The sequence below is a fragment of the Staurois parvus genome, unplaced genomic scaffold (assembly GCF_062004578.1).
Source record: "Staurois parvus isolate SC_StPar_1 unplaced genomic scaffold, SC_StPar_1.0 ptg000634l, whole genome shotgun sequence".
NCBI classification, from domain to species: Eukaryota; Metazoa; Chordata; class Amphibia; order Anura; family Ranidae; genus Staurois; species Staurois parvus.
In genome coordinates, this window is record NW_028318430.1 from 8,629,913 (window position 1) to 8,642,663 (window position 12,751).

A 12,751-nucleotide genomic window follows, 5' to 3' on the forward strand; every position below is an offset into this window, starting at 1 on the left:
CAGCATTTTTTAACCCCCTAGTGTAGCTCGGGGTTAACTTTCAGTGCCAAAAGCGGTAACCCCGAGCTACACTCGGGATTACCATGCAGCGTTGCTCAGGGACTCCCTCGATCACTTACCTTGTCCTTCGCTCCCATGATGTCCCCCCCTGCAGCGTCCCCTGCCATGTTCTCCGGCCAATGCCGGCATCCGTCTTCCGGGTTCCGTTCTCTGCCAGCGTCAGGACCTACGGGACGTATGGGGGACTGAACCGGCGAGAAATTAAAAAAATTTAAAAGTGACATTCACTCAATACACTAAAATCACATAGTAAAACATTACTGTATCAAACCATTTCACATACATGTTGTCCCTAGTGCTTTGTCCTGTGCCCTGCCTGCATTTTTACTGTTCTTTCTGCCTGGAAACTGAGAAAAGTCCATGGCGTCCAAAAAGCGTCCCTTTAGGTCAAAAGTGGTTTTAGACCAGCTAGAGAACAGCGATAGTAAATCAGAACCACTTGCAGAATTGAGTGATAATGATTTGTGGGGAAATTCATCATCAGACACTGAAAACGATTTTGTGACTAAGCTCAGTGATGTGGGAACTTGGCGCTATATTTCAAATTTCAGTGTTTTTGGTTTGATTACGTTATTGAATTAAATTTATTTTTATTATTATATTATTATTTTTTAGGATTATTTATTATATTATAATTTATGATTTCGTGTTTCAAATGTTATCATACCCGGGATGTTTACTAGACTCTTGTTCTGACAGATTTCAGTAAGTTTTTCCTAAGAATTACAGGCCTACAATAAAAAAACAACATATATCTAAAGCATACATCTGTAGTGGATGGTGTACCCACTATAGGTCACAAGGGAAATGATGAAACTAGCACCAAAGAGGGGGGGAGAGAGAAAAAAAAAAGGGGAGGGGGTTTGGGAGAGATACAAAAAAGGATGAGAGTAGGACTCTAGGGAACATGTGCAGCTCAGCAGAAGGTAGCTATGCATAACGGGGAGTCAGTGGATGACCCCATGTATCTCAAGATCTTCATTAAGCCCAGTGGGTGAGAGGGAACCCAGAGTGAAGATCCAATAGGTCTCCCTCTTACATAGTCTTTGGAATTTTCTTCCACCATCTGAATCTCCTGTGATAGATTCAATCCCAAATACTTTCATGCCTGATGGATCACCACTGTGTGCCCCCTGAAAGTGCCGTGGTACGGAATATTTGTTTTTGCCTTTATTGCTCTCCTTGTAATTAATGATGTTACATTTGTGTTCACCAAACCTGACCCTCAAGGGGCGCATGGTTCGGCCAACATATAGGAGGCCACAGGGACAGATGAGCCCATAGATCACAAAGGAAGTACCACAGTTGATGAACTGCTTAATCTTATATATACGGCCATTGGTGGCAGCCACCTCTTTCTTTCTGTGGCACATGTATTTGCAGGTTCCACAATTGCTCACACCGCATTTGAAACTGCCCCTTTGATCAAACAGGGCAGACCAAGGATTGACCGTATTACTGGCACCAGCAAGAGGCTTCTTAATTCTACTGGGTGCTATGTGACTCCCGAGATCCCTAGGTTTCCTGAACACAATTTTGGGTCTGGGGGCAAGGCTCTGACCAAGAACTGGGTCCTGCTTAAGAATTTTCCAATGCTTTTGGATGCTTCGCTGTACATCAACGTGTAGGTGTCCCAGTGGACTATCAACATCTGTTGGTGTCCCTTGCGGATCGTCAACATGTGTAGGTGTCCCAGTGGACTATCAACATCTGTTGGTGTCCCTTGTGGATTGTCAACATGTGCCGGTGTCCCAGCGGGCTGTCAACATCTGTCAGTGTCCCTAGTGGACAGTCAACATCTGTCGGTGTCACCAATGGACTATCAGCATTTGTCTGTGTCCCCAGTGGATCATCAGCATTTGTCACAGTGCCCCAGTGTGCATCAACATCTGTCACAGTGTCCCAGTGCACAACAACATTTACAATTGTTTCCCAGTGAGCATCAACATCTGTTGGTGTCCCAATGGACCATCAACAGCTGTCAGTGTCCCAGAGCATATCAACATCTTTCACAGTGTCCCAAATGCACAACAGCTGAAATAGTGTCCCAGTGTAATTGCAAATATGCCTCTGTCGTGTGTAAGAAATACCTTGTTAAAATGATAATTTTCTTGAAACAAAATCATTTTATTTTATTTTTTCATTTTCCAAAGAATTGTGGGGAAAAAATTACAACTTAGAAAAATTCACAATGCATCTTACTAAATCCTATTTGGGTGTCTACTTTCCAAAAAGGGGTAATTTGGGGGGGTATTTGTACTGTCCTGGCATTTTAGGGCTTTACGAAATGAAATCAGTACAGTACCGTCAGTACATAAGGATTGATCAATTTTCATATATATGTTCCATAGTTTGTAAACTGTATTACTTCCACACAGTAAATAATATACACTGATTTGGTTACTTTTAACCAAAGAAATGTAGCAGAATACATTTTGGACTAAATTTATTTGCAAAATATTATAACAAAAACTAAAAAAAATGCTTTCTTTCAAAATTGTTGGTCTTTTCAGTTTATATAGCAAACAATAAAAAAACCCAGTGGTAATTAAATACCACCAAAACAAAGCTCTATTTGTCTAAAAATGTATAAAAATTTAATTTGGGTACAGTGTTGCATGAATATGTACTTGTTATTTAAAGCGTGACAGCACTGAAAGCTTGGCAGGAAGGGGATGAAAGTGTCCAGTATTGAGGTGGCTAACAGTATGCGTATTAACATGAAGTGGCCCTAAATTATTTATTAATAAATACAGATCTGCATTTGTATCTTTTATGACTGCCTGGAGTTCAGCTTTAATTTTTCCCCTAAATCCACGGTGTATTTTAAAATTTGTAATTACTTTTTAAATAATTAAATAAACGTGACTACAAGTTGAGCTGTTTACGTGTTGTGGGGAAAGGTTGAGGCCCCATGTTTTTTCTATACAGGACTACACATACATTAAGACAATTCCTGGTGTGGAACAATTCATTTGGGATGTTGCAGGAAGAATGTTTAACAAAGCAAATCTACTTAAAGGTGCAAATCTCTATTAAATGCTGATTGCTAACCATTTCCCTTTTATGTTTCCGCTTAATCACATTTCTGGTAAGATAACAGCCCTGTTAGATATCTTTCTGAAAACTATTGTGTGCATGGTAGTCCACTCTCACGCACTTGAAAAGGTTACATGAAATCTCTGTATTGCTACTCAGAAAAAAAAAAGATAAAAATCACTGTTAGCAGCATAAAAAAATCACAATATGTCTCAGCAAAATAATTTATATCAAAAGGCATCTTGTTGTGTCCCAATATGTTTCTGATTAGAGATGAGCGAATCGAACCAGGCGAAGTGGAATTCGATTCGAATTTCAGGAAAAATTTGATTCGCGTCGAATCCGAATATTAGCCTACTTCGGGTGCGCGAATCGGATTTTTCCCGATCAGCCGGCAAAAGTGTCCCTGCAGAGAGCTCCGCTATTTCTGACAGTTCTCTGACAGTTCCTTCACATGTACAGCAGTTGAAACATTGCATCTATTTGTTTCCATTTAGGATACAGATGTTTTTATTCGGAAACAGATACAATGTTTCAACCGCTGTAAATGTGAAAGTCAGAGAACTGTCAGAAATAGAGGAACTCTGCAGATACACTTTTTGCCGGTTTGGAATTATTCTTATTTTCATCCTACTTCTTCTTATTCTTCTTCTTCTTCTTCTTCTTCATCCTCATCCTCAGAAGAAGAAGAAGAGGATGAGGATGAAGAAGAAGAAGAAGAAGACGAAGAAGTAGGATGAAAATAAGAAGAATTCCAAGCCGGCAAAAAGTGTATCTGCAGAGCTCCTCTAAGTGTATCTGCAGAATAGAGGAGCTCTGCAGATACACTTTTTGCCGGCTTGGAATTCTTCTTATTTTCATCCTACTTCTTCTTCTTCTTCCTCTTCATCCTCATCCTCATCCTCTTCTTCTTCTTCTGAGGATGAGGATGAAGAAGAAGAAGAAGAAGTAGGATGAAAATAAGAAGAATTCCAAGCCGGCAAAAAGTGTATCTGCAGAGCTCCTCTATTCTGCAGATACACTTAGAGGAGCTCTGCAGATACACTTTTTGCCGGCTTGGAATTCTTCTTATTTTCATCCTACTTCTTCTTCTTCTTCTTCTTCTTCCTCTTCATCCTCATCCTCTTCTTCTTCTTCTGAGGATGAGGATGAAGAAGAAGAAGAAGTAGGATGAAAATAAGAAGAATTCCAAGCCGGCAAAAAGTGTATCTGCAGAGCTCCTCTATTCTGCAGATACACTTAGAGGAGCTCTGCAGACACACTTTTTGCCGGCTTGGAATTCTTCTTATTTTCATCCTACTTCTTCTTCTTCTTCTTCTTCTTCTTCTTCATCCTCATCCTCAGAAGAAGAAGAGGATGAGGATGAGGATGAAGAAGAAGAAGAAGAAGAAGAAGTAGGATGAAAATAAGAAGAATTCCAAGCCGGCAAAAAGTGTATCTGCAGAGCTCCGCTAAGTGTATCTGCAGAGCTCCACTATTTCTGACAGTTCTGTGACATTCCCTCCATACAGCGGTTGAAACATTGTATCTATTTGTTTCCATTTATGGAAACAAATAGATACAATGTTTCAACCGCTGTATGGAGTGAATGTCACAGAACTGTCAGAAATAGCCTATTTCTGACAGTTCTGTGACATTCACTCCATACAGCGGTTTCAACCGCTGTATGGAGGGAATGTCACAGAACTGTCAGAAATAGGCTATTTCTGACAGTTCTGTGACATTCCCTCCATACAGCGGTTGAAACTCCTTCTTCTCATCCTTCTCCTTCTCCTTCTTCTCATCCTTCTCCATCTTCTCATCCTTCTCCTTCTTCTCATCCTTCTCCTTCTCCTTCTCCTTCTTCTCATCCTTCTCCTTCTTCTCATCCTTCTTCTCATCCTTCTTCTCATCCTTCTCCTTCTTCTCATCCTTCTCCTTCTTCTCATCCTTCTCCTTCTTCTCATCCTTCTTCTTCTCATCCTTCTTCTTCTTCTCATCCTTCTCCTTCTTCTCATCCTTCTTCTCATCCTTCTCCTTCTTCTCATCCTTCTTCTCATCCTTCTCCTTCTTCTCATCCTTCTCCTTCTTCTCATCCTTCTCCTTCTTCTCATCCTTCTCCTTCTCCTTCTTCTCATCCTTCTCCTTCTTCTCATCCTTCTCCTTCTCCTTCTTCTCATCCTTCTCCTTCTCCTTCATCTCATCCTTCTCCTTCTCCTTCTTCTCATCCTTCTCCTTCTCCTTCTTCTCATCCTTCTCCTTCTCCTTCATCTCATCCTTCTCCTTCTCCTTCTTCTCATCCTTCTCCTTCTCCTTCTCCTCATCCTTCTCCTTCTCCTTCTTCTCATCCTTCTCCTTCTCCATCTTCTCATCCTTCTCCTTCTCCTTCTTCTCATCCTTCTCCTTCTCCTTCTTCTCATCCTTCTCCTTCTTCTCATCCTTCTCCTTCTCCTTCTTCTCATCCTTCTCCTTCTTCTCATCCTTCTCCTTCTCCTTGTCCTTCCTCATCTCCAAGGGCATTTAAATTAAAGGTACAGTGTTCTGCACTAATTTAAAGGCTCTCTGAAGCCTAGAAACCCTTTTAATAAGTTAAATTCGTAGCGAATTAATTCGCATCGAATCGAATTTCTTCCTCAAATTCGGCGAATCAGCCGAATCGAATTTTTGAATAATTCGCTCATCTCTATTTCTGATATTACAAAGTAACAGTCATACTGAGGGTGCCCTCAAATAAACAGAGGGAAGGTTCACCATGGTGCAGAGAAATCAGTTTTTCTGCACACATTCTACAAGGGCACAACAAAAGTGTGTATGAAAACTGATGTCTGCAAGTGAAATCAGTTTCCATCAGTTTTTCTGCATGTATGGTGTGAACACGGCCTTAGACATATTTTTTCTTCATTTTGCCCGCGACACTGTGACATTATTTATGGATTAACGGTTGTGTATTGACAAGTGAAGAGGGCATTGTTTTGCCCAGTTAATTTCTGTGTTGAATACATACAGAGGTCTTCCCCCTCTCTGATGGTTCTCAGAGTGTATATACAGTATATATATATATATATATATACTCACTGGCCACTTTATTAGGTACACCTTGCTAGTACATGGTTGGACCCCCTTTTGCCTTTAGAGCTACCTTAATTCTTTGTGACACAGATTCAACAAGGTTTTGGAAACATTCCTCAAAGATTTTGGTCCATATTGACATGACATCACATCTCTTCATGTAGTCCCAGACAGATTTCATGATGCTGAGATCAGGGCTCTGGGGGGGGGGGGGCAAACCAGTAGTTCCAGGACTCCTTGTTCCTCTACTTTGAAGATAGGTCATTGTCCTGCTGCAGAATAAATTTGAGGCCAGTCAAATGCCTTCCTGATAGTATGGCATAATGAATAAGTATCTGCGTGTATTTCTCAGCATTGAGGACACCATTGATCGGACAACATTGAGGATCATAGACACAGTGGTTGGCTAAGGAAACTTAATGCAGCAGATGAGAGATGCATCATTCTTACATCAGAAGATGTCCAGCAGTGCCAGCAGCACAGAACTGGCAAAAACTAGTGGGACCCAGGTACACCCATCTACTGTCCAAGGACGTCTGGCCAGAAGCTGTCTTCATGGAAGAATTGCAATAAAAAATACATACATACGATGTGGAAACAAGGCTAAGTGACTCAATTATGCATGAAAACATATGAACTTGGTTGCAAAAAAATGGCAGCAGGTGCTCTGAATTGATGAGTCAAAATTTGAAATAGATAGTGTCAGGGATCCCCTCGATCCCTGCCGCGATGGTCCCGGCGCAGGCGCACTGCTCCGCCCTGTGCAGGGACACGGGCACTAGGTCCGGGCCGGCCGCGGCGTTCGAGTTCGCGCATGCGCAGTAGAAGCCGCGGCCGCCCGCTGGGCACCAATGGCAGCGCAGGGCGGGATATTTAAATGTCCCTGAGCTGTCATTTCGTTGCCTTCTGGTCTTACCTGCTTCTTGTGATTCTGAACCTGTGCCTTGTAAGTTAATTGACCCGGATTGTTCTTGACCTGCTGATTTCTCCTGCCCAGACCCTTGCTTTGCCTGACCTCTCTCCCTGGATGCCCCTCATTAGATCTGACCTACTGTTGCTGACCTGGCGTGTGTCCCGATGATTCTCTGCCTGCTCCCTTGTACCTTACCGTCCTCTACGTTACCAACTCGGCCTGTCTGACTTCGCACTTGCTCAGCCATCCATCCCATCGGGGTCACCCGACCTCCTCACACCTGGCTCTCCCTGGTTGGAGCCCCTGGCGAACACCCCTACCACTGACAGGTGTGCTCAGTAGTGGCGACCTGGTCTCAGGGTACTACAAGTCCATCCCCACCATCAGGGGCCCTGGTGAACAAGTACCCTGGGGCTTAGACTCCGCGCTCTGGGCACGCCTGACCAGTGGAGTGCTAGTGGTGCCGCTCGGCGGTCCCTCACAGATAGCTATAGCAGGAGGCAGTTTGTTAGCGAAGGGCTGGACAGTAATGAGTGTCTGCAGGCAACAGTGAAGCATGGTGGGGGTTCCTTGCAAGTTTGTACATTTGAGGCTGCATTTCCGCAAATGGGGTTGGAGATTTGGTCAGGATCAATGGTCTCTTCAGTGCTGAGAAATACAGACAGATACTTATCCATCATGCCATACCATCAGGGAGGCATGTGATTGGTCCCAAATGTATTCTGCAGCAGGACAACGACCCCAAGCATACAGCCAATATCATTAAGAATAATCTTCAGCATAAAGAACAAGGCGTCCTGGAAGTGATGATTTGATCCCCTCAGAGCCCTGGTCTCAACATCATCTAGTCTGTCTGGGAGTATATGAAGAGACAGAAGAATTGAGGCAGTCTACATCCACATAAGATCTGCAGTTAGTTCTCTAAGATGTTTGGAACAACCTACCTGCTGACGTCCTTCAAAAACTGTGTGCAAGTGTACCTTGTGGTTACCTATGGGTTTCCCTTTGTATCCCAAACAATTCTTCTGGCAGTTGTGGCTGAAATCTTTCTTGGTCTACCTGTACTTGGCTTGGTATCAAGAGATCCCTGAATTTTCTACTTCTTAGTGGAAGTGATGACTGGCATATTCAAGGCTTTGGACATCTTTTTATGTCCTTTTCCATCTTTATAAAGTTCCATTACCTTGTTACGCAGGACTTTTGACAGTTCTTTTCTGATCTCCATGGCTCAGTATCTAGCCTAGTCAGTGCTTCCACGTAAGAGCTAACAAACCCATTGACTATTTATACACTGACACTAATTGCAATTTAAAAAGCCACAGATGTGGGACATTAACCTCTAACTGGCATTTTAACCCGTGTGTCTCACCTTGCGTGTCTGTACCAAGGCCAAACATTCCAGGGTATGTAAACTTTTGATCATGGCCATTTGGGTGATTTCTGTTATCATTATGATTTAAAAAGGAACCAAACAACTATTTGATAATAAATGATCATCATCCTTCATATGATCATCATCCTTCAATAAAAGAGCATTTTTTGGCATGATCAGTCATATTTTCAATATCAATGCCAAAATTTCACAATTTCTGCCAGGGTATGCAAACGTTTGAGCACAACTGTATGTATATATATATATATATATATATATATATATATATATATATATATATATACAGTATACACAATAGTGTCAAAATTATTGGGACACCTGCCTTTACCTCAATGGCATCCCAGTCTTAGTCCGTAAGGTTCAATATTGAGTTGACCCACCTGTTGCAGCTATAACAACTTCAGCTCTGCTGGGAAGGCTGTCCACAAGGTTTAGGAGGGTGTCTATGGGAATATTTGACCATTCTTCCAGAAGTTCTTTTGTTAGGTCAGGCACTGATGTCGGACAAGAAGGCCTGGCTCACAGTCTCTGCCCTAATTCATCTCAAAGGTGTGCTATTGGGTTGAGCTCAGGACTCTGTGCAGGTCAGTCAAGTTTCTCCATCCAAAACTCGCTCTTCCATGTCTTTATGAACCTTGCTTTGTGCACTGGTGTGCAGTCATGTTGGAACATGAAGGGGCCATCCCCAAACTGTTCCCACAAAATTGGGAGCATGAAATTGTGCAAAATGTCTTGGTATGCTGATGCCTTAAGAGTGTAACTAAGGGGCCAAGCCTAGGTTTACACCACTGCATCCGACACTTTGCATTGCACTTGGTGATGTAAGGCTTGGATGCAGCTGCTCGTCCATGGAAACCCATTCTATGAAGCTCTCTATGCACTGTTGTTGTGATAATCTGAAGGCCACATGAAGTTTGGAAGTCTTTAGCTATTAACTCTGCAGACAGTTGGTGACTTCTGCGCACTGTGCACCTCAGCATGCGCTGATCTCGCTCTGTAATTTTATGTGGCCTACCACTTCGTGGATGAGTTCCTGTTGTTCCCAGTTGCTTCCACTTTGTTATAATACCACTAACAGTTGACCGTGGAATATTTAGTAGCAAGGAAATTTCACGGATGGACTTATTGCACAGGTGGCAACTTGTCATGGTACCACGCTTGAATTCACTGAGCTCCTGAGAGCGACCCATTCTTTCACAAATGTTTGTAGAAGCAGTCTACATGCCTAGGTGCTTGCTTTTAAACACCTGTGGCCATGGAAGTGATTGGTGCACCTGAATCTAATATATATATATATATATATACACACACACACAGAATATAAACAAGCATTTGGTTAGGAGTGCCTTGCATCATGAGGATATAAATTACCTTTGATGTTCTTAGTTGTTCTTATTTGGACTAAATAAGTCCAAGCAAGGACTTATTTAGTCTAAATAAGAACAGTTATGTCATGGTGAATCAGCGTGTGAAAAAGTCCACTCGATACAACATCGTCATACACCAAACACCTATTCACTCATCTACTAGAAAGTGGATTGGTGGGATATTCCTCCTTGGCTTTCCAGCACCAAAGACCTTTAGGGTTATATAAAAGAGTCCTAAAGGGTTGATGTCAGCACAAAGGGAATGCAGGGGACTAGCCGACAAGGGTAGTGCTGGAATATCATTCCCACATCTGGAAATAGCACCAGTGATGGTGCATTTAGGTGAGTAAAACATAGGTTTGAATGGTTTTAAAAAAAACAATGGCACCCTGTTGGGAATGGGAGACAGAAGTGGTAAGGGGCCTGATTTTTGCCTAGAAGCAGGCTTTAAATTGATAAGCAATATGGTTAATAACCCTAAAGAGATAATTGTTTACATACTGTATGTATTCTTTAACATTTACATAAAACAAGTAAAGCTGTAAAATGAAAAAAAACAGGGTTAGATCCACTTTAAAATGGAGAATAATACATTTTAATTATATTACAAGGAACTAAAGGAACATGACGGAAATGAGGACATTGCTTAACAATAAAATTTTATTGTGTCCTATATGACAGTAGGAATGTATTTGCTCTAAAGCATGTGATGTTTAAAGTGGTAGTAAACCACTGCTTTTAATTAAAAAAAAACAAAAAGAAAATCCTCTGAAAGGCAACGGCATAATGTGCCAGTATGCATCACATACTAGCACATTATGAAATACTTACATTAGAGCAAAGTCCTCCAGTGGTGCATTGTCACTACTGACAGGGCTTCCATCTTCCCCTTGTCTTCCTTCCGGGTTCACTAGCGCTGGTCCTTTGAATGGCCAAACCATGATGACATCACTCCCACGCATGCGCACAGGAGTCACGGTTTACAGCACACAGCTCTGAAGGGATGGCACAGGTTTGCTGTTCCTTCATAGTGCATATGTCGGTGACATCATCAGCTGTATCCAGTGTGAATATCTCCTAAACACCACAAGTTTAGGAGATATTCACAGTACATGCAGGTACGCCTTATTATACAACTTCAAAAGTGGAGTTTACTACCACCTTAAAATCCTGCTGCAGCATTGCAAATGTCCCAGCCTATAATTTGTAAAGGTTAATGTAACTTTATTCACTCTGTTCAGCCAGTAGAAAGGATGGAGACCAGGAAGCCATTGCTGAGTGGCTATAACTCACTTTGTTCTTGACTAATATTCCATTTCTACAGCTGAGCCTCATATAGTTGCTGTAAACACTGTGCAAGATAGGCAGTGTAAAAGATCAATTTGATTAAAGGTAAGGTTTTACATTTTCTTACTAGCAACACATGGTTGGTCACTTCTATTGCCGCAGATTTGGCTGAATCCTCTCTAGAAAAACATAAAATCTGCAAATTTGTGTGAGAAGCTCACATTACCAGCATTTGCAGGCAATTTTTATGCTCTCGCCTCTATTGTGGCCAAAAATACATGATTATTCCCAAGCAAGCTCTACTTTTTTTGAGTGTTGAGTGACAGCACTTAAAAATAACGTGAAAACCTGCTGTCCAGCATTAAAACTTCTAGAAACACGCTTCAAATCACGTAGGTGTGAATGGGGCTTAGGCGTTGACTCCTGGTGACCACATGGATAGTCTTTTTCCTGAATAATCTGTACATTCCTTTTCATTTAACCGGTGCTTTTCCCATGTAGAGTTCAGTTGTTGTAAGTGAAGAAAAATACCCAATATTACCCGGTATGAGGGAGAATGTAATCTCTTTTTTGAAAATACTGTTTAAACAAAATGGGATTTTTAAGATACCAAAGAAAGAACAATGTGTCAAATATAAAACACCATAGTTTTATTTAGAATAATAAATAAAAACATCCAAAGTTAAAATGTGCAATGAGCACATGAGCAACACAATTCCATGTATTTGTTTGTTGTAGTCATTCCATCACTAAATGTCTCGGCAAACAAATTGCTTCTTCAGGAGATTTTTTTACCACAAAGTCATAAACTAAGATAAAACAGAGAGAAACACATTTAATATGATATTCGTTAACAATTAACAAATTAGCACTGAATTTTATGAAAGGCATTTCACCACAATCACTCTGATGTCATAAAGTGCCTGCATTTTTACAATATATCAACCCTTCCATTATACACCAGTTCACAATCCAAATAAGTATTTAGTAAGCCACAGGAGGGACACAGAGGTCACAAACCCCCCCCCCACCCCCCCCCCCACCCTCTCCATCATGACCAACAACGCTACCATCAGTCCCACCACGCAAGCCAAGGTCCTAGGTGTCATCCTATCCTAGACTCTAACCTGTCCTTCCAACCCCATGCCCAATCGCTGACTACTGCATGCAGGTTCCACCTCCGCAACATCTCCAAAATACGCTCATTCCTAACCCCAGACTCTACTAAACAACTTGTTCACTCCCTTATTATCTCACGCCTGGACTACTGCAACTCCCTTTTCACCGGCCTACCCCAAAACAAGCTACCCTCGTGTATTGTGTATTGTTTTGCTACTGTATTGTCTCATGTCTTGTCCCCCATTCTAATGTACAGCGCTGAGCAAACCCTTTGGTGCTATATAAATACTCTATAATAATAATAATACTGTACCAATGCAGGCGCCTTATAACATTTATAATAAGTGACTGTGGTGAGATGTCTTTCATCGAATTTAGTGCTAATTTGTTAATTATTAAATATCATCAGTGATTACTGTATTAACAGAAAAGTATGGGATAAATGAAAAAACAAACATTATACTCCCCCAGGTGGATGTAGCATTGATCTGATGCTGCATATGTCCTCCTCTAGTTCTCCACTGT